This window comes from Wyeomyia smithii, chromosome 3 (assembly GCF_029784165.1).
Source record: "Wyeomyia smithii strain HCP4-BCI-WySm-NY-G18 chromosome 3, ASM2978416v1, whole genome shotgun sequence".
In the NCBI taxonomy this organism is placed as follows: Eukaryota; Metazoa; Arthropoda; class Insecta; order Diptera; family Culicidae; genus Wyeomyia; species Wyeomyia smithii.
The window spans coordinates 234,466,777-234,487,765 of record NC_073696.1 but is presented as its reverse complement, the minus strand read 5'-3'; the positions used below and the strand labels follow the sequence as shown (position 1 = coordinate 234,487,765).

The window sequence follows — 20,989 nt, the reverse complement described above, 5'->3', positions numbered from 1 at the left end:
TAACGTAGCAATTCAGGATTGCAACGATTTTTGTCGAAAATTGTTAATAATTTTATTTGGCATAGCTACTAATGGTTCAACACCAGTAAGTCTATGTAATTCGAGTGTACCAAACCAAGGAGGACGCTTCAAGATCATTTTTAGAATTTTATTCTGAATCCTTTGGAGCGTTTTCTTCCTTGTTGAACAGCAACTTGACCAGATCGGTACAGCATAAAGCATTGCTGGTCTAAAAATTTGTATGTAAATCAAAAGTTTGTTCTTTAAACAAAGTTTAGAATTCCTGTTAATGAGAGGATATAAACATCTCGTATATTTGATGCACTTGGCTTGTATACTCTCAATGTGCTCTTTGAAAATAAGTTTTTTATCATAAATTAGTCCCAAGTACTTAACCTTGTCAAACCAACTTAAAATAACCCCATTCATCTTGACAACGTGATTATTGTTTGGCTTGAGGAAAGAAGCCCTAGGCTTATGCGGAAAAATTATCATTTGAGTTTTAGAAGCATTGGGACAGATTTTCCACTTTTGCGAGTAGGAATAAAAAATATCTAAACTTTTCTGCAATCGACTGCATATGACACGAAGACTTTTCCCTTTTACGGAAATGCTTGTGTCATCGCAGAACAATGACTTTGTGCATCCTGGAGGCAAATCAGGAAGATCTGAAGTGAATATGTTGTACAGGACTGGACCCAAGACTGAGCCTTGAGGTACACCTGCTCTGACAGGAAATCTATCAGATTTTGAATTCTGATAGACAACCTGCAGAGCTCGATCAGTAAGATAATTTTTCAAAATTTTGATTAGGAAAATTGGAAAATTAAAAGTTTGCAATTTCGCAATCAAACCTTTATGCCAAACACTGTCGAATGCTTTTTCTATGTCTGAAAGAGCAGCTCCAGTGGAATAACCTTCAGATTTGTTAGCTCGTATCATATTAGTAACTCTGAGCAATTGATGAGTTGTGGAATGCCCATGGCGAAATCCAAACTGTTCATTTGCAAAAATTTAATTTTCGTTGATGTGTGACATCATTCTGTTAAGAATAATTCTCTCAAACAGTTTACTTATTGCAGGAAGCAAACTGATTGGTCGATAACTTGAAACTTCAGCTGGGTTCTTATCCGGTTTTGAAATTGGAGTATTTTTTGCATTTTTCCATAATTTGGGAAAATATGCAATTTTGAAGCAGCAATTGAAAATTTTCACTAAAAATTCCATTGTGCTCTCAGGGAGATGTTTGATTAGTATATTAAAGATTCCATCGTCACCAGGTGCTTTCATATTTTTGAAATTTTTATTAATTGATTTAATCTCATTCAAGTTAGTTTCAATTATTTCTGCAGGTAAAAAATTCTGGGAAGAAAATAAAATCAAATTGACGTGTGACTTCATTTTCAATTGGACTTTGGAAATTCAAATTTGAGTTATGAACACTCTCAAACTGCTGAGCAAGTCTTTGAGCCTTTTGTTGATTGGATACAAGAAAACGTTCACCATCTTTTAAAACTGGAATAGGCTTTGAAGGATTCCTAAGAATCTTCGACAGCTTCCAAAAAGGTTTTGAATATGGTTTCAATTTTTCAACTTTAGTATCAAAATTTTGATTTCTCAGAAGAGTAAATCTATGTTTAATCTCTTTCTGTAAATCTTTATAAATAGTTTTAAAAACAGGGTCACGAGAACGTTGATATTGACGTCTGCGGACATTTTTCAAACGAATTAGAAGTTGAAGATTTTCGTCAATTATTGGTGAATCAAATTTCACTTGAGCCTTTGGAACAGAATAATTCCTGGCATCAACAATTGCACATTTTAATGCTTCCAAAGCGGAATCAATATTCACTTCGTTTTGCAAATCAAGCTCATTATTGAAATTTCTCTCAATATGAGTTTTGTATCTTTCCCAATTAGCCTTGTTATTATTAAAAACAGAGCTCATAGGGTTTAAAACTGATTCATGTGATAGAGAAAAAGTTATTGGAAGATGGTCAGAATCAAAGTCAGCATGTGTGATCAAATCACTACATAAAGGACTTTGATCTGTTAGCACCAAATCAATTGTTGAAGGGTTTCTTACAGAAGAAAAGCATGTAGGACTATTCGGAGACAAAATAGAATAGTATCCTGAAGAACAATCATTGAATAAAATTTTGCCATTGGAATTACTTTGAGAATTATTCCATGAACGATGTTTAGCGTTAAAATCGCCGATTATGAAAAATTTCGAACGATTTCTGGTGAGTTTTGACCTTTAAAATAATTGTTTGTGCTCGCGTGTGCATTGAAATGGTAAATATGCTGCGGCAATAAATAAAATCCCAAGTTCAGTTTGAACTTCAATTCCCAAAGTTTCAATAACTTTCGTCTCAAGATGGTGAAGAGCACGATGTTTGATTCGGCGATGAATAACAATTGCAACTCCACCGCCGGAACCCTGAATCCTATCATATCTATGAACCACGTAATTGGGATCACATTTTAATTTTATGTTAGGTTTCAAAAATGTTTCAGTAATAATTGCAATATGCACATTATTTACTGTTAAAAAATTAAAAAGCTCATTCTCATTGGCCTTCAATGAGCGAGCATTCCAATTTAATATTTTAATTGTTTTATTTAAAATCATTGCTAAATTTCAAATTAGAAACAATTTTAATAGTAAAATTTGTGCCTATTTGAATGGCTTCAAACATTGATTTTGCCTGCAACATGACGTTCATAAGATCGAACATTGCCTGTTGCAAAAAAGAAAGTTTACCTGCCGTAATAGGCCCCAGGCAGTTGACATTAGAAAAAATATTTTCGACAGCAATATTAGCTGGAGTAATAGGTGCACAATTATTTTCTAGCGTGTTTTGCTTACCCATATTAACGGTCATTTTCGAACTAGTAACACTACGCGGTATAATGTTAGAATTTTGTTTTGAAGTTGGTTTTAATTGTTTTAATTGAAATTGAATTTTGTTTACCTTGCCTTGCCTTAACAATTGCTAAACGGACTGGGCATTGATAAAAATTTGACATATGGTTGCCGTTACAATTCGCACAGCGAAAATTTTTACTCTCTTTCACAGGACATGTGTCTTTTTTGTGAGAAGAGTCTCCACAATTAAGACATTTTTGGTCCATGTTACAGAATTTGGAACCATGGCCATAACGTTGGCAAGTACGGCATTGGGTGATATGCATTTCACCTCCGCCATACTTCCAATAAATTTCCCACTTTACACGCACATTATACAAAGCATGTGCTTTTTCAAAAAATTTTAAGTTATTAACCTCACTGAGGTTAAAATGAATTAAATAATTAACAAGGGAAATTCCAGTGCGCTGACTGTTTTCGCCTCGTGATTTTTGTTTCATTAGAATTACTTGGGTAGGGGCTATGCCAAGTAATTCTGTTAAAGTAAGTTTGATCTCATCAACGGTTTGATCGTTGGTAAGACCTTTCAATACGACCTTGAACGGCTTGGCGCTCTTCGTGTCATATGTAAAAAATTTATACATCTTTTCAGTTAAATACTGAATAAGACGATTATGACCCTCTATAGAGTCGGCTAATAAGCGGCATTCGCCTCTACGACCAATTTGATAGGTAACTTTAACGTCAGAAACAAACGTTGAAAGTTCCTTTTTGAAAATATTGAATTCAGAAGAAATAGTTACCACAATAGGTGGAACTTTTTCCTTTTTTAAAGAATTGACATTTTGTATAGTTTCATTACTCATAACTTCCATTTCACCAGCTTCTTGCTCAGGCAAAATATCAAAAGGATTGTCACTACAGACACTCGAAGTGTCAAAAAGAGCCTCTCTTTTCCTCCCCCGCAGCGATGCGAGGTTTCTTTTTCCGTCCAGCCATTTCAGGTGATACGAAAAAAGTTAAAACAAATGTTAAATTCAAAAGTAGGTAGTCTTGAGAAAGAGTGATGGGAAATAACTTTCAGGTAGTCTTTAAAAGACACACTGACAAAACACAAACTTTGAAGCTATAGGCAGTCAAAGACCAGTCCACAAGCAACCGAAAAAACGTCTGATCTGTAGGACAGTTCAAGACGCACTGATTTGTCGAAAAGTTATTTTTGTCCCACTACTGGGGAAACTTTCTGGCTGCGGTAGTGCAGCCTAGTGTGACGTTTTCCAAGAACCAGAGACACAAAAGTAAACTGCACACAACGTTTCGCGAAAACCTAAAAGTTCATCGACCGCACCGTAATGCACCGCAATCACTGCTTGCTTCGTGCATCGAAATTTGTACTTTTTTGTTTTTTTCCCAGCGCCAAGTGACGACGACTTCAGAAAAACTGAGGGACTGTGGCCAGTGGTCCACTCATGCGGAACTCGAACCTGTCATATAAGCCACTTGTCAAAAATACACAAAAGCACAGAGAGCCCATGAAAAATATACTCCCGCTTCGGCGATATGCGTGTGAAAGTGCCGCAGTCCGGCACATCATACAACATGTACCGGTTCGCATTTCTTTCTGCTCGAGTTTTCGGTTTGCATTTCGTTTACATACCGCCCAGCCGCCAGCCTTCGTTCCGCCAGTAATGATAATAAATCGAAAGACCGGTCCCACTACCGTGCCCACACTCATCTCTTTCCGGTAATGGTAGCAATTATCGCTTGTAACGCATCGTTGATTGTGGGAAATATGGCAATCACAAGCTCGATAGAGAGACGGAGGCTTGGTTGGTTTGTGATTCAAAATTTTGTTTGGCTTCTCAATGTCTCCTCTGGTCGACAAGTGCCGAACTGTCGACGTCACCGGATATTGGCTCGCAAGAGGTGAAATCGGACGCATGTACCCAGGTACGTATGATGGTTCCCCAGGGGTCATTCAGACCGACCGACCGGTTAGTGGCGGTGCGTCGCCACTTTGGAATGATGTTCCGCAGAGCTGCACTTGAAATGTGGCGTTTGTTTGGCCCATTGTGGAGCACTACTGAAGTGTTACGCTTCCAATCAATAGACTGCGAGCTGTTGTCGGCCTCCGGCGGATGGGTATGCAAATATAAACGATTTCAAGTGCAATGATTCATGCCAAACAGAAAGAAGGAAATGCATTATGATAATTGACAGAGAGTACTAGGAAAACAGGTGAATTTCTCATCAATCATAGGAATGATTGATTTTTTAATGTTTGCGCCAATTGGTAGGTTGATAAGTCGATTTCCTATTTTGCAAATAACAATTTTTGAAGTGAAAGTAAAACATGACATCATTATTTCCAGCTTTACGATATTGCGTGGTATTGAAATAGGTACCTATCATAAAACGTTATTTCAGTTTTTTTACATTAACACTTAATTGGTATCATCATGATGATGATAAACATCGATGCCCGTTGTTAACGGATTAAAAAACAATCTTCTTTAACTCGAATAGTAATAATCTTACCTCGAAGGAAATGTAATAGGAAACCACGAATGCATGAAACACCTAGAAATGAATACGTAGAGTATTTCAATATTTTTCCATCGATTAGACCACTAATCCGATTAAATACTTGCAACGTCATTTGTTTCATTGAACGTTTACTACTGAGGGACTATCCTCCTCCTTGAGGGGAAATCGTCTGGCACAAGCTTTATCAGTCGACCGAATCCCTTTCTTGATATGCTGCTACCGGTCCGTATGGCTATCATCGAACATATGTCATGACCAGAAAAGGCTAGGTTGTCACCGTAGTTGCGGGTCTTCGTAGTGAGCTGCTAAACCCCGTCTACCCGGAGGAAATGTCGTGCAGCGTATCGAATATTGAAGGAATGATACGTAAGTGAAACCAGTTCACTACAATCCTACAATTCACATTTTTAAGGCTTACGATCACACAGTATTCTTACAATAATGTTAATATGATGATGTTATTATTGATTCAGTATCAAAGGGCAAGAGTGTGTTTAGAACCGATGTGGAATGACTGGGTCACGTAGAAATAAATCGGAGTAAAATCTCTATCATTGGTTCACAAAGAAATGATTGTAGTTAGGTACGAATTATTGAATGATTTGGTTTCTTGACAGATTTTAAATTCTTATGCGATAAATTTTCCGAGCTAGTCTTCAGGTACGATGCTGACCCAACAAGCAAGTCGTCGTATGTTCGAGTCCCGGCTCGGGAGAGATTGTTGGTGTCAGAAGAATCGTAGCGCTAGCCACGCAATTGTCCTGTACACTAACAGTTGCCTGCAAAGTCTGTGTATAATAAACAGAAGATCGAGTTTCGATACGGAATGTAGCACCATGACTTTGCTTGCTTGTGCGGTATCCAATCAATTGAGGACCAAACACGACAATGCGGAATATAACCTCAAACTGCTTACTTCAATGAAAGTTCGAACAAATTGTGTAGCATGGAACTCTCATGATTCGATGGTTCCTTCAGTGTCAACGAAAAGACCTAGCGAACCGAACAGATCAAAGATCCGGTAAATAAGAAGCTCTCTTTTTGATATATATGTATGTTCCAACACAACAATAGATATTTTTACTCATTTGAAGCCGAAATATTGATTTCAGTGACTTTGCAACGTGAATAGTGGTTTTCGAGAACTGAGAATATATTTCAAATCGTACATAATAAATTTAACTAATTAATCAGCCAATTGAAGATTCATCTCTCAAATTATTAATCTTTTCATCTCTTCATGCTTTTATTGCATTGTTTCTCTATATTCTTTATCTCGTGATCTCTCTTTCAATGTTTACCTCTTTATCAGGTATTCTCCTTATTCATGTCTTTATCACTTCATCGCCTTATCCCTCAATTTCTTTATGTTTTAAAGTTTTTATATGTTTACCTCTTCATTTTTCGTCTCTTTATTTCTCTATATTTATCTATTTATCTTTTTATCTTTTTATCTCTTTATTTCTTTTTTTTTTATTCTCGCATATTTTCCGTCGGTCTCGTTCCGCCATTGTTGTTTATGCCAATCATCGACGCCCGGCGAGGCGACTCCACCTAGGACCCCAACTTACGACCCGTTGATTAACGGACCGGCGCCAACGGCTTTACTTTCTCATGCAATGGAAGGTGTGATCCCAGAGATTTTTCACCTCAGAAAATCTCCCGGTGTCGACTAGGATTGAATCTATACCAGTTGGGTTGGTTGTGAGTGGATCACGCCACCCCACAACCATCGACACCTATGTCGGGGTTGGGATTCGAACCCAGGCGTCAAGCGTGGTTGGCGGAGACGTTACCAACCACGCTAGACTCCCGCCTTCTTTATTTCCTTATCTCCTAAACTTCTAATCTCTTTATCACTCAATCTTTTTATCTATTTATCTCTTCATCACTTCATCTCTTTATCTCTTTATCTTTTTACCTTTTTATCTCTTTATGTCTTAATATCTTTATCTCTTTATATCTTTACCTATTTATCTCGTTATCTCTTATTTCCTTACCTCTTTACATCATTATTTTTCAATCTTTTTATCTCTTTACCTCTTTATCACTTTATTTCTTTATCCCTTTATCTCCTTATCTCTTAATATCTTTGTTAGGTTAGGTTTTCGGAGAGAAGAATCTGTACAGCAACGCGGTTTAATACAGCGACAGCTCAAAGCTGAAAAGGAATTTCTATAAATGCAAATTATGTTGTATCGAGTATAAGGTATCAATTAGTAATTCTCACTTACATTTGTCTTTCTTTCGTGAGAAAATCGTTACTAACCTAGCCTCGTGAAACAGCACATTATATCAATCTCTTTGTGAGTTTAATTATTTAATTGAGCAAAACATAATTTTATTATATGTGTACTCACTGTGTGAAAGTTCAAATAGAAATTAAGGAAAATAATAATCATTTGCCAAACCATTATCGAAAAATTAATACTAGGAAAAAGGAACACGTTTTATCAACTCTGGTGTCTATCCAACTCGATCCAAGTTATCTGACAGCTCTTTAGCGATCAGTCGTGTATGTAGGACACGCAGGTTCCACCGTGCTGCCAGAACAATCTTCATTTCTTTATCTCTCTATATCCTTACCTCTTTATATTGTTATCTCTTGTTTCCTTATCTCTCTACATCATTTCTTTAACTTTTTATTTCTTTATCTCTTTGTCTCTTTATCTCTTTGCCTCTTTGTCTCTTTATCTCTTTATCTCTTTATCTCTTTATCTCTTAATCTCTTTGTCTCTTTATCTCTTTATTTCTTTATCTCTTCATCCTTCTATCTCTTTAACCCTCTTTCTCTTAAGCCCTCTATCTCTTTTTCCCTCTTTTTCTTTATCCCTCTTTCTCTTTATCCCTCTATCTCTTTATCTCTCTATCTCTTTATCTCTGCAGCTCTTTATCTATTTATCTTTGCATCTTTTTATCTCTGCATCTCTTTATTCTTTTATCTTTTATAATCCCCCAATCTTGTCATCTACTATTTTTTCCATCTGCCAATCCTTTCATCTCTTAATCTTTTCATCCCCTAATCCTTAACCACAAAAGACAATCATTCCTGTCGCAGTGGCATTTCTGCCCAAAGCCCTTCAGGCATACAAAAAAATCCCCCAATCTTTTACTATTCTTTTCTTTTAATCTCCTAACTGTTAAATCCTCCTTTATTTTCTAGTCTCCTAATTCTTGAGGGGTTAAATACCTGTTTAATTTTCAAAAACCAATTATTTTTTATAGCATTATCTTTAAGTACAGCTTTTTGAGAAGATTTTTACAATTTTTTATGAAGATCTGAGCAATAGGGAGAAAGTTAGAACGATTTGAAGTCGTTGAACGATCGTTTTTTGATACACAAAGTTTACTTCACCGAAAAAAAAAATTTATGCAATTTATAGCGCTCAAAGCATGTTTTTTCGGGAAAAACGGGAACAGTGAATACGAAATACGTGTGAAAATGCTCGTTCAGTTACCCGGCACACTTCTAAACTAATTAAATAGTATGAGTTTTTTAAATTCCAGTCGATCTGCTGGGTCATTATCGTAAACACCGCATAACATCTGCAATAGAAAAGCGTTTCGGGGAAACGGCCAATACTCCACAAATAATCGATTTTCTTATGAACAAACGTATTTTTTGTTGTTGATTAACAGAACTTTCAGAAAATTACTACTTCTATGCAATGAAAAAAGTTCTACATATTTGAAAAATTTCCAAATTTTATTTTTTTTTCTCGAGCAAAAAGATATATAACCCCTAACTCTCTTAATCTTTATATCTCCCAATCTTTTTATCTAAGTCTTTTAATCTCCTAATCTTTTTATCTCCTGATCTTTTAATCTCCTAACCTTTTAATCTCTAAATCTTATCATCTTCTAATCTCTTTATCTCCTAATCTTTACATTTCCCTATCTTTTCATCTCTCAATCTTTTTATCTTTAAATCTTTTCATCTCCCAATATTTTCATCTCCTAATCTATTTCCTTATCTTTTCATCTTCTAATCTTTTTATCTCCTAATCTTTTCATCACCTTATCTTCTCATATCCTAATCTTTCCACCCCAAATCTTTTCATCTCTTAATCTTTTCACATCCTAATCTTTTAATATTCTTATCTTTGAATCTTCTGATCTCTATCTTTATCTTCTCATCTCTTAATCTTTCCACCTCTTAACCTTATCATCTCTTAATCTTTTCGTCTCCTAATCTTTTTATCTCCTAAACTTTTGTTTTTCTAATTTTTTTATAATCTTATCTTTGATTTTTCTAATCTTTTCATCTTTTAACCTTTTTATCTCTTAAAGTTTAATTTTTCATCTTCTAATCTTTTCGTCGCCGAATCGTTTTATCTCCTGATCTTTTAATATTCTTATCTTTTAACCTTCTGATCTCTATCTTTTTCTTTTCATCTCGTAAACTTTTTATCTCCTAATCTTTTAATCTTCTTATTAATTATTCATTAAGCAGTCAATGTGTGCAGTAAGGAAAGCGGAAAAAAGCGAGCTGGAAATATGATACAGATTTGGAAAAATATACCGCATAATAGCCCATCGGGATGCGCTATATTTTTCCAAATCTGTATCATATTTCCAATTCGCTTATTTTTCGCTTTCCCCGCTGCAAACATTGTCTGCTTAATAAATTCTAATATTCTGTTCTTTTAATCTCTCAATCTTTTCACCTATTAATTTTTTCATCTAATCATAACATCTCCTATTTTTTCCATCTCCAAATTTTTTATCTTAATTCTTTCCATCTTCTAATTTTTTGATCTCCTTACCTTTCAATTTCCTTATCTTTCCATCACTAATCTTTTTATCTCCGAATCGATCTATTCATCTTTTAATCTCCTTATCTTTTTAACTTTTATTTTTTATCTCCTAATTTTTCCGTCTCTTAATCCTTTTTTTCCACCAAAATTTTTATCTCCTTATCATTCTATCTCTCGATCTTTTAATCTTCTTATCTTTTTATCTTCTAATCTTTTGATCTCCTCAACGAATTGTGAACAGTTGATCGGTAAAATCAAGAGATGCATTCGAAAAGCGGACTTGAAGGCCGTACAACGCTCTTGTTTCGGCAGCAAAAGAAAACTTCGGCGGGAGGCCAGTAACGGACCTTTCTCAAATGTTCAATATTTTTTGTTAGCTCATAGTGAATGTATCTTCATGAGAATTAAATCAGTTTTTCTCTAATTTCTTCCACCTTTTTTGACAGCTGTAGAAAAAAAAAAAACCAAATTTTTAGTTGTCACCCGTTAGTTTAGTTCAGGTTTCAAAATGAACTATGGTTTGTTTGATTGCTACAGTCATGTTTTAGGAGCAAGATTGAACAACAAATGAAGTATTATAAAAAATTGCTTTGTGCGCCATTACTGTTTTTTCTTTCGCGTACCCCCTGAAAGCTTTCGAGTACCCCCAGGGGTACGCGTACCCCAGGTTGATAACCGATGCACTAGTAGGATCTTTCCTGCAATCCAATGAAATATAAAGCCCAACCCGGGGTTATTTACTTTAAAAACATCGAAGCAGCCGGGAATAAATAATGTAGTACATTATGGTGCCTTCGCTTTCCAAAGAAAAAAAAAAGAAACCAGCTTAAATGTGAACATAGAAAATTCATTCCATGCCATTCAGTTTGAGCCACGGTTTACACTATCGGCGCGGGCGCGCAAAGGCATTAAACTCACATCAAATCATCGCGCCAATCAATTTCAATCGGCTTAATCAGCGCTAAATGGGAATATCGTCGCGTCGTCTTCCCGCTCTGGTGGCTCAACGGTCTATGCGCATTCATAAACCAACCGATGCATGGAAAGCTAATAAAATATTACATCAAGTGAAAACTTTTACTTGTATCAGCTCTTCTTGCCCGCAGCGTCCCAGATCTGAACACTTGGAAATTGCGTTTTGATTACATTTATATAGAGTAAAAGCTTGTCCCCTCGCCCAAGCGAGGGGCTTCTACTCTCTGTCACGAAAACAAACAGCGATTGAAGGTTATAAATATACAGCTGCGATGCCTGCGATTAGATTGATAAACAAACATGAATTGATTATTATCATTCAGGCTCGATTAAAGGTTCGCTCGGGCAAGACGGTACGAAATTGGTGAAAATTGCCGATCAGTCAGACTTGGGTTGGTCGTGTCAAAGCAAAGGGTTTCGAAACCATCCGATTCAAATTATAGCGGCGCCGCAAACTATTTGGTTTGGTGTGAAATTACGTTCAAGATGAAGCTGTCTGCCCTTAGGGGCAGGGTGCTTGGGGCAGGTAGTGATGTAAAGCATGCAGAGTGGGTGGTTAATAAAAGATTGCTGTAGCGTTGAAAAATAATCGTTTTTTTCTTGTTATAAAACCAATGATCAGCTCTGGAGGCTTAGCTAGTAATTTTCTTCATTGTTTGTTAGCAAGATTCATTTTCTTGGAAAGGTCGCCAAATCTGTTCGTGCAGTTTATAACCGGTGAATAATGGCACCAATTGCGACTTTCCGGTACGAGATGTCGACTAGCAGTTGAGCAGTGTGAGATTGAGAATGGTGCTATACCTAATTGATGCTAGTCAATCCGACAAAAAAAAGCTGTCATAACTAATTGTTGATGGCACACATTTCGAACTAGAAAATTACAATATTTTGACAACCGGCAAACTTTAATCACCCCGCGGAGTTCATTGCCATGTAAATCAAACGATGTTAAATGTAGAGCAAAAAAAAAACCGACACAAAGCTTAAATGCGAATGCGACTGCCACAATTCGTTAGAAGTACCGACAGAGCATTTTATACACCAGATTCAGCTGACTGTGCCAGCAGCAGCGACCAGCCGGCCGGCCGGCTAACCTACCGGCTAGCCGCATAGTAGTAACGTAATACTATGCTTTTTACTCACATTCACTACCGGCGGCGAAAAATTAGCATATTTCGTGAAATTACACTGCAGTCGCACATGCAACCCGTGTGACGAAGAACCACCTCGAGGCTGTCTGACGGCGGCTGTTGGGGGTACCATCAAATTTAAACATAAAGCTATTCTAACTTCATTACATCTTGTACAGTCGTTCTCGGGAAAATTAAAAATAAATCGTTTACAGCCTATTAAAGACCACCCTAGCACTGAGACGGGGATGACCAGCTTTTTCCGCGCGCATACCGACCGAGCAGAATTTCAATTTTCCACCTTCCGCCGTAAATTGCGGTTTTCTAGCCGCGCGACTTTCTTGGCTCCGAGTGATGGCGCGGTGGTCGAAACTTTACCCGGTACGGATAGCGAATTTATCGCGGAAGTTCAATCGGTTTGATTGTTGTAGGTCTGTATACAGTCTAAAAATACTGCAACTCGTACTTTGTACTTTTTGCACCTGCTTGGAACGTCTTGCAGGACGGAGACGCGGCTCGGATCGGGACGGTACGATACGGGTTCGGAACCAGTGGGTCGCTGACCTCCTCGAGAATGGTGAGCTGTGCTCACACACATGTTACCGACGTCGGCGGTACAGTGAAAATGACCTCGAACCTTCGATGTGTAGTGGAAGGAAGGACGTCGCATGTCAATAAATCAGAAAAATTTCTTCGCAATTAGCGGAATGCTAATCTTTTAGCATGGCTAATTACGTATGGCCTGGTGCGTGTGTGCGATGAACTGCGGCACTTTCACAAGCAGACGTATAGTTTCAATGAATTATCGGATCAACACTTCAAAGCAGAGAGGGTTTTCATTGAACAACAGTGGTGTCTAAGTTGTAAGCAAAGATGAGAGGTACAATCATTCAAATCTGATATTCACTCGAAAATCTTACTGTTTCGAAGTAAAGAAAGTCAAACCTTCGCTGCCTTCGAACATGATGCTAACAATTCCCACAATCATATTTACAGTCCAAACAGCTCGTCCCTACGCTTCCTGCTACGGGTGTAACTTCTAAATATTATTAATATTCTACATTTGATATACACAAACCATAAATTTTATTGCCCTACGAAAAGCTAGATTTCCCACTGTTAACGAAAACACCGACCGCCACAGGCCGTGCACGTACGGAGGTGCAACGCATCACGATCATAAACATGCGGATGTAGATCGTACAGAGCAAGAGCTGCAACATAACACCTAGCCCAGAAGAGACCGACGAAGGGCGGCAACCTCCACCATTCGGAGAAATACAGAAAAGATCGATGAGATGCAGCTCTTCTCGATTCTGGATATATATTTTCTTTGAAACGGTAAATTTATGCGGTTTCTCCACTTTCGATTCCGGGAACGTCCAAATTTTAATTTTCTGCTTCTGTGCCTCTCGATAGCGGCCGACTGTGGAGGCCGAAGATACACAGTATGATAACCAGACAATTATCGATATCGCGCGAAAACTCTTGGGAACAACCAAGGCAACCAAGCGCGATGATTAATTATGTTTTTTTTTTCCTACTTGCCTAGTGCACCGTGTCTCACACTGTTCGGCCATCCAGTCACGGGCGGGCGGTGCGAAGAAAGTTCGAAATATTTTCCTGCCTCACGCTCACGAGCCAACCAAAACCTGGCATCAGTAGTTCGCGTTCCAATGGCTTTTGAACCGGTTCAGCTCTTACCAGCTAGCCGACAACGCTGTGTAACGGCAGCAATCTAAGCGCCAGAGCAAACTAGCAGACGGGGGGTAGGAGGATCATATTCATGTTCTGATAGTCGGGAAATGTGAGCATCGCTTGTATTAATCGTCGGTGTACAATTAATTGATTTGTGCTGTCGCACACTCGAGATTTATTTCCCACCGGCCTCTAAAAGCAGTGTTGTGTACCTTGAATCAACAATTTTCACATGGTAAAGTTTCGATTTCGAATCGTAATTCTTGAGAATTACGAAAGAGTTAGTATATTGGGCATTTGAAAACGTCATTCAACATAAATTCAATGTTTTAGGCGAGTTTTCAAAATAAGTTGCGTAAAACCTATTCAGTTCTACCTGAAAAATTTTCGTTAGTTCAAAGTTATTATAGTTAACGATCAAATGAGTATTTCGTTTTTATTTTATACCGAAAACGAATTCCCCAAAAACTCAAGTTAAAATCAATCAAAATTGATGATGCATGAGTAGTTTCGTTAGTGCGATTAGAGGTAAAACCATGAAAAATCGGCAATTTTTGTCTATTTGTTTACCGCAAACGTTACAACGCAAAAAGCGATGGTCCCAAATTACTCCCTTGTGGAACGCCCGATAAATTCGAACAACATGCAGATTACAAATTATCCAGTCCTAACATATAGCATTCAATTTACCAAATAGAACCTTAACCATTGTTCGATAGCTGAAGCTGCACCTGGTTTTGTCATCTTAGCAAGTAGGATACTATGCTAGACGCGATCAAATGCTGCCTTTAAGTCCGTATAAAAAGTATCGATTAGAACACTTTCACGGTAGGTAGTAAATTGTACAAGATTGTTTTTTTTTTTTGTTACATTTTTTTATCATTTTTGTTTTTTTTTGTTAGAAAACTTGTTTTCCTCAAGAGTGTCCACTTTGGTTTGTTGAGAAGAGTTCTGGGCAACTAAAGAGTCTATCTAAAAAACTTATTTTGAATAATATCTGAGATGACCTTTTTTTAATACCACTTTTTGTATTTGTTCCGTTCAATAACTATAAAACAGAGCTCATTGCAGTACACTAAAGTCGCTTTTTACGCGGGGGATACGTGCCGCGTAAATTCCGGAATCCACGTAAAAAACGCGTGAATTCCGAAATCCGCGTAAAAAAACGTGTAAATTCCGGAATCCGCGTAAAAACCGAATGAATTCCGGAATCCGAGTAAAGAAATTCCGCAAACCGCTTAAGAACAAAAATACCGTGAAAATACCGTAAACAAAACCGCGTAAATTCCGGAATCCGCGTTGAAAGAAAACCGCGTAAATTCCGGAATCCGCGTTGAAAAAAAAAACGCGTAAACTCCGGAATCTGCGTCAAAAAACCGTGTGTAAAAACCGCGTGAAATGCGACCCTAATGTACTTTTATGGTGTGTCTCTTAGGCAAATATCAAATGAGGGAAAAATGTAGGTTAGAAAGTAGATTGCGTTGTTTCCATTGTATCTCGAACTGAAAAAAATAATTTTCTGCGAGCGGTAGAAACATAGCACAAAGCAGAACGAAAAAGCTTGGTGCAAATATTGCTATACGCAACACCCGCGTGCAATTAAATTGTCTATTCAAAGAATTGATTTTGAAAAAAATCTGATACGACTGATTTTTTTATGGAGGGCCCTACTCAAGAAGGTAAAATATATTGAATTTTTTTAATTTTTATTCTGTTTTTAGAGTAAAGCAAAATGTTCGGGTAGTTTGGATTTTGATTAAGGTATATATGAAGATGTATTTTGCGTTTTGTGGTTGCAAAACAAAAAAATAAAAAATGACAACAAACATCCGAAGAAACAACGAAAACTCATTATTTTTCGATCTTCCAGAGATTTTTTTCAGTGTAGAATCTAAAATTCATTTTTTTTTAATATTTTTAAATAAAGTTTAAAGTTCATATAATTTCGAAGAAGACTACTTTTCTTCGACTCTTGTCATTATTGTACTTCTAGAGAGACACAAAAAAGTTTTTGATGAAAAAAATTTTTAAACTTTTTTTCTTGCCCACTCTGATTTATTCAGGATAGTCTCAGGCAAATTGTGTCTATCTAAAAAAAAAATTGTAAAAAAAATCGATGATCGATTTTTTTTAAGTCACTTTCTTTTTTGAAATAAAATTGTTTCAGTTTAGGATTTCAAATTCATTTTTTAATACTTTTAAATGAAAGTTCATACTATGTCCTATTTTTTCTATCTCTCGTTATGATTCAGATCCGTCGATTCATAAAAATAACTTCGGCCGTTTGCAAATGTTAGTACTGATAAATTTTCTGAAAAATATGCAAAGTGGCTTAGGATAGTAAGACCTACACACCCACAAAGTTTGATTGAATTCTGCTAGAGTGCTGCCAGCCCCTCAGTGGAGTTGGCACGAAAAGCTTCAATAAACTGTCCGTTTTTCTTTTTTTTTTCAATGTAGTTGATATCACAATACATTAAAGTCGCTTTTTACGCGGGGGATACGTGCCGCGTAAAGAAAAATCGCGTAAAAAAAACGTGTAAATTCCGGAGTCCGCGTAAAAAAACCGCGTAAATTCCGGAGTCCGCGAAAAAAAACCGCGTAAATTCCGGAATCCGCGTAAAAACCGCGAAAATTGCGGAATCCGCGTAAAAAATCCCGCGTAGAAAAACCGCGTAAAAAGCGACCTTAGTTTTAGATATACACAAGATTCTAACACGTCCAAAAAAGCAACGAGCAAAACTAAAATTCGCAAAAAAATTAGAGTAGACAATATTTAGGTGGTTTATACTGATTTGCTTATCACGTACTTCGAAAATATATAAAATAATGTTAGTCTATAACTTTACTACAAACTATTCATCACTATCATTCTGCTTTGTTTTTTTTTTTTCAGTGCCTTATGTTCAATGTCTTTTGTAGCCTGGATATGCTGGACTAAAAAGTGCTTATTTAATTTCTCAGTACCTGGAATCCCTAGTGATTCTTCAAACATTTAAAAAAAACACAATTTCATAACTAGGTTTTCTAGGTTCGGTTTCCCAAATTGAGAAAACGAAAAAGTTTAAAGTTTAAAATTGATAAATCAAAACTATCTATGATTTGCTGGTTTGACTCATAATTAAATGAAATTGAATACACAATAAAAAATACGAAGCAAGAGAAAACAACAAAAAGGCGAAACTCCGTCAAAATGAAACAATGATTGTTTTTTTTCTTTTTCTCCTTTTTGAATCTGTTAAATTTACAGTTTCTCCGAGAAAAATGCAACAGAGAAATAACACAGTGCAACAATTTTTTTGCCTTGGCTTCTGTGTATGATTTTTTGATGAAGTTTGAAGCGAAAATAAATTTCCCCGAGTTTAAACATATTTCAACTTAAGGGGCAACAATGGAGCCATTTTGAATTTTTGAGAATTCGGAAATTTTCGATGTTTTTTCGACGTCATTTTGTTTCAAGACCAAAAATCAAAATTCTAAGAGTTTGTCCACATATTAGCATCTTCTTACCCATCTTTTAAAACAAACAGATCTTAAATCGGACAAAAATTGAGCTCAAAACGGTGATTATACGAAAACGGTTTTGGCGTGCTTTTAGTATATTTTACAAAGCAATATAATATCGAGTATACCTGAGCATATGTTTTAAATTGGGTAAAAATGTCTCAGGAATCGATTAGTAGGTGTCTGATCCACGTAAAATGTCAGCAACATATCAATTTTGCCCCAAATCCCCTACAAAACTAAACTAGGTTTAGCTCAACGTTAAATTACCTCATTTGAAATCTGTTTAATGTAATATCAAAAGGGTAAGCGTTACTCAAAGATACAATATCAATTTATCTACACATGATCATCTCCTTTCTGCAGGAAGGGGGTTGCATTCAACTTTATCGAAGGCGCGATGATTCTGTTTCATAGCTGCAGCGAGATTTTTATGTTTCGACCGGTCCTGGTCAAAAATGCAACCCCCTCCCCGCATAAGGAGGAGGATCATGTGAAGGCAGATTGATATTGTATCTTTGAATAACGCTTACACTCTTGATATTACATTAAACAGATTTCAAATAAGTTAATTTACCGTCGAGATTAACCTATTTTAGTGTTGTAAGGAAATTGGGGCAAAATTGATATGTTACTGACATTTTACGTGGATCAGATACCTACTAATCGATTCCTGAGACTGTTTTACTCAATTTAAAACATAATTTGACTACCACTTCTAGATATTAGTGCATTACCATTAATGCTCAGATATACTCGATATTATATTGCTTTGTGAAATATACTAAAACCATGCCAAAATCGTTTTCGTAGAATCACCGTTTTGGGCTCAGTTTTAAAAGATGGGTAAGAAGATGCTTATATGTGGACAAACTCTTAGAATTTTGATTTGAAGTCTTAAAACGAAATGGCAACATCGAAAATTTCCGATTTCTCATATATTCAAAATGGCGCCATTGTTGCCCCTTAAGTTGAAATATGTTCAAACTCGGGGAAATTTGGTTCTGCATCAAAATACACAAAAAAATTATATATAGAAACCAAGGCAGAAAAAAAGTCAATTTTTGTTGCACTGTGTAATCTTTTGAAATTATAGAAATGCAAGGATGGACATGAGAAAAAAATGTTTTTGATAAAAATCGAAACAAGATGGCGCGGACTTATTAACAATTTCGCACGGTGGTTTGTCGCTGACAACTCAAATGGCGTGCCCGGCTGCGGCCTCCCTTTCCATCTGTAACACAGAAAAAAAATATTTTCATGTTCACCAGAGCCTTTCGCATATACTAGCAAACACAGCCCCGCTAAAGTTCGAATTGGAAAAAATGAGAGATTATAACTTTTTAACCATTCCACGCTCAAATGTAGAAAATCAATACTAAAAGTTATATTGAAAGAACTGATTTTTAGTGACAATCTGTAGAAATCTCCGAATAAGTCCTTTAAAATAGGCAGAAGTATGGTGTCTTCGACAAAGTTTTTTCTTACGAAATTTGCTACAACTTTGCCGAATACGATGATTTTTAATATGCAAAAATGAAAAAAATGAAACTTCGCTTTTGTGGATTGATCACAAAACTGTAACTTCTATAACATGGAAAATAATTGTCCAGGATTATTTTGAATTTTTTTAAATGGCCTTTTGTCGTGGGTCTGTGGTGATTTCAATTATTTTTTTACCGTATGTAATTTTGTTTACATAGCTTAACTAGTGTGTTTTTTTTTAATTTCCGAATGTACTCGCCATTTTATCTTGTATTTTACCAAACAATTTCTTTATCAAGTTAAAACTTATCTTGTATAAATGCAAAATATTGTTACTCTGTGTCGTTTTTTACCTTGGGAAAAATGAAAAAATACTACCGATCAGGAGAGTCTCGGAGTCATGATTCATTTTTACACTCGTATTGGCGTATGCTTCGAATACGAGCGGTGAATGAATTTAGGAAGAATGGTGGGAAAATCAGCAAGTCACAGTGACAGGGTAGAACAGTGAAAACAGAAGTGGCTATTAGTAGGTTAATAGCCAGCTGAAACCATTTGGCAAAACTATAAAAACTATCAGTTTTTTTTTCAGTTTCGATCAAACTCGGCTTTGCTGTGTACGCTGTACAGAGTGACCAAAAAGAAATATGCATAACGCAAGCCGATACGCTCTGTACCACAAGTGGGTTATGACAGCTAGTTGTCGGAAATGAAATCCCAGTTGGAGCTAAATTTCTTTCACCCGGAGAGGCCTGAACCACACACATAATTGATTCGTAATGAGTGTAAGTTATACCAGATTTCTCAAAATGTGGTTTCACACCAGGTGAGTCCTTCATGCTGCGGTTAATCAGTGTCGACACTCCGAATACCTCTCCTTTACAGCGAGGCATCGCTGTAAACCTTGAGTACCCTTATCAAAGTTATAACCGTTCGGCGCAATTACGTACCTGAAAAAAAAAGAAATAAAAACTGAGTTAGCCAAAAGGAAACCATAACTCATTATTGCTGTAAACAACGATAAAATTCGTGTGCCATAAATCTAATTTCTATCTCCGCCAAAAAGGTTCGTTAAGTGGGTAAATGACCCGTCCACAACAATCTCCGGCCGCTGCTATTGCGTATGCAACATCAACTTTCGAAAGTAATAATTAAATCACCACCTAGACAAAACCCCGCTATGTGTGCCCTCCATAAATGCCAATTATTATTCCCACGAAAAGGGTACACCGATATTGCAGGTGGGGCGACACCGATGACGGAACCTGCACTCTCTGAGCACAACAACAAATGACACGTCCAGAGACAGTCCCAAACGGTCGTAATAATCATAATCATAGGCACACAGTCTGCGTTCCGCAACGCAGTTGGTTGATTGTTTGATGATTGTATAACCACCTATGTAAGCTCCCCGAATGAGGCCCTCGTGCTTTCTCTAATTGCTCGAATCGCACACTGCAGCCTGTATCCTAGCATCGAATTGGTACCCTGAGCGCTGAGGCTTAAAAGGGCAATCAGTGTGCCGCGACACGCGTTTACCACAATAGTAGCAATAATCGAAGGTACACCCCACCCCTTCTTCGATTGTAAACCTCCAACTTCCTTCAAATTTGCCGCCCACCAAAGGGTCATATCGCATCCGTGCATTATTAATCGCACTTACGTGTTACCGAAATGTAATGCAGCCCATGTTCGGAGACGGTGCGCGATTGTTTCGCCGCCTGGTTTCTAAGTGCCGATTACTGCGAAGTGGAAAGTAGGTGTCCGAATGTAAGAAATTTGAGAACACCAATTATGGGGTGCAGGTTTACGCAGTAGTGTTGGGAAGAATATTAAAACGAACGCATTGCATTTACCGTTAAAGTTTACAGAGTCACGGAGTTAAACTTCCTGACGACTTGCTACGAAAAAGTTTGTAGTGTTTCTAGTGTTATTTTTTATAAATAACCGTATTCGTTTAGATTACCTGAACATTATTACTTTGTCTGGAGTTTCATAAAAAATATTTTTAATTCCTACTG

General features: G+C 36.9%; 1 protein-coding gene and 1 long non-coding RNA gene across 16 annotated transcripts in view; both read right to left on the bottom strand.

Annotated features, from left to right (window-relative positions):
* The window catches only part of LOC129726799 (uncharacterized), a 41,075-nt gene extending 21,163 nt beyond the window's left edge, over positions 1–19,912 (bottom strand). The window contains exon 1 of the long non-coding RNA XR_008728412.1: positions 19,765–19,912. This is a non-coding gene — a long non-coding RNA (uncharacterized LOC129726799). The remainder of the gene's footprint in view (positions 1–19,764) is intronic.
* LOC129726794 (microtubule-associated protein Jupiter) overlaps positions 1–20,989 on the bottom strand; it is a 231,208-nt gene that overhangs the window by 49,614 nt on the left and 160,605 nt on the right. The gene's annotated exons all lie outside the window — the stretch shown is intronic.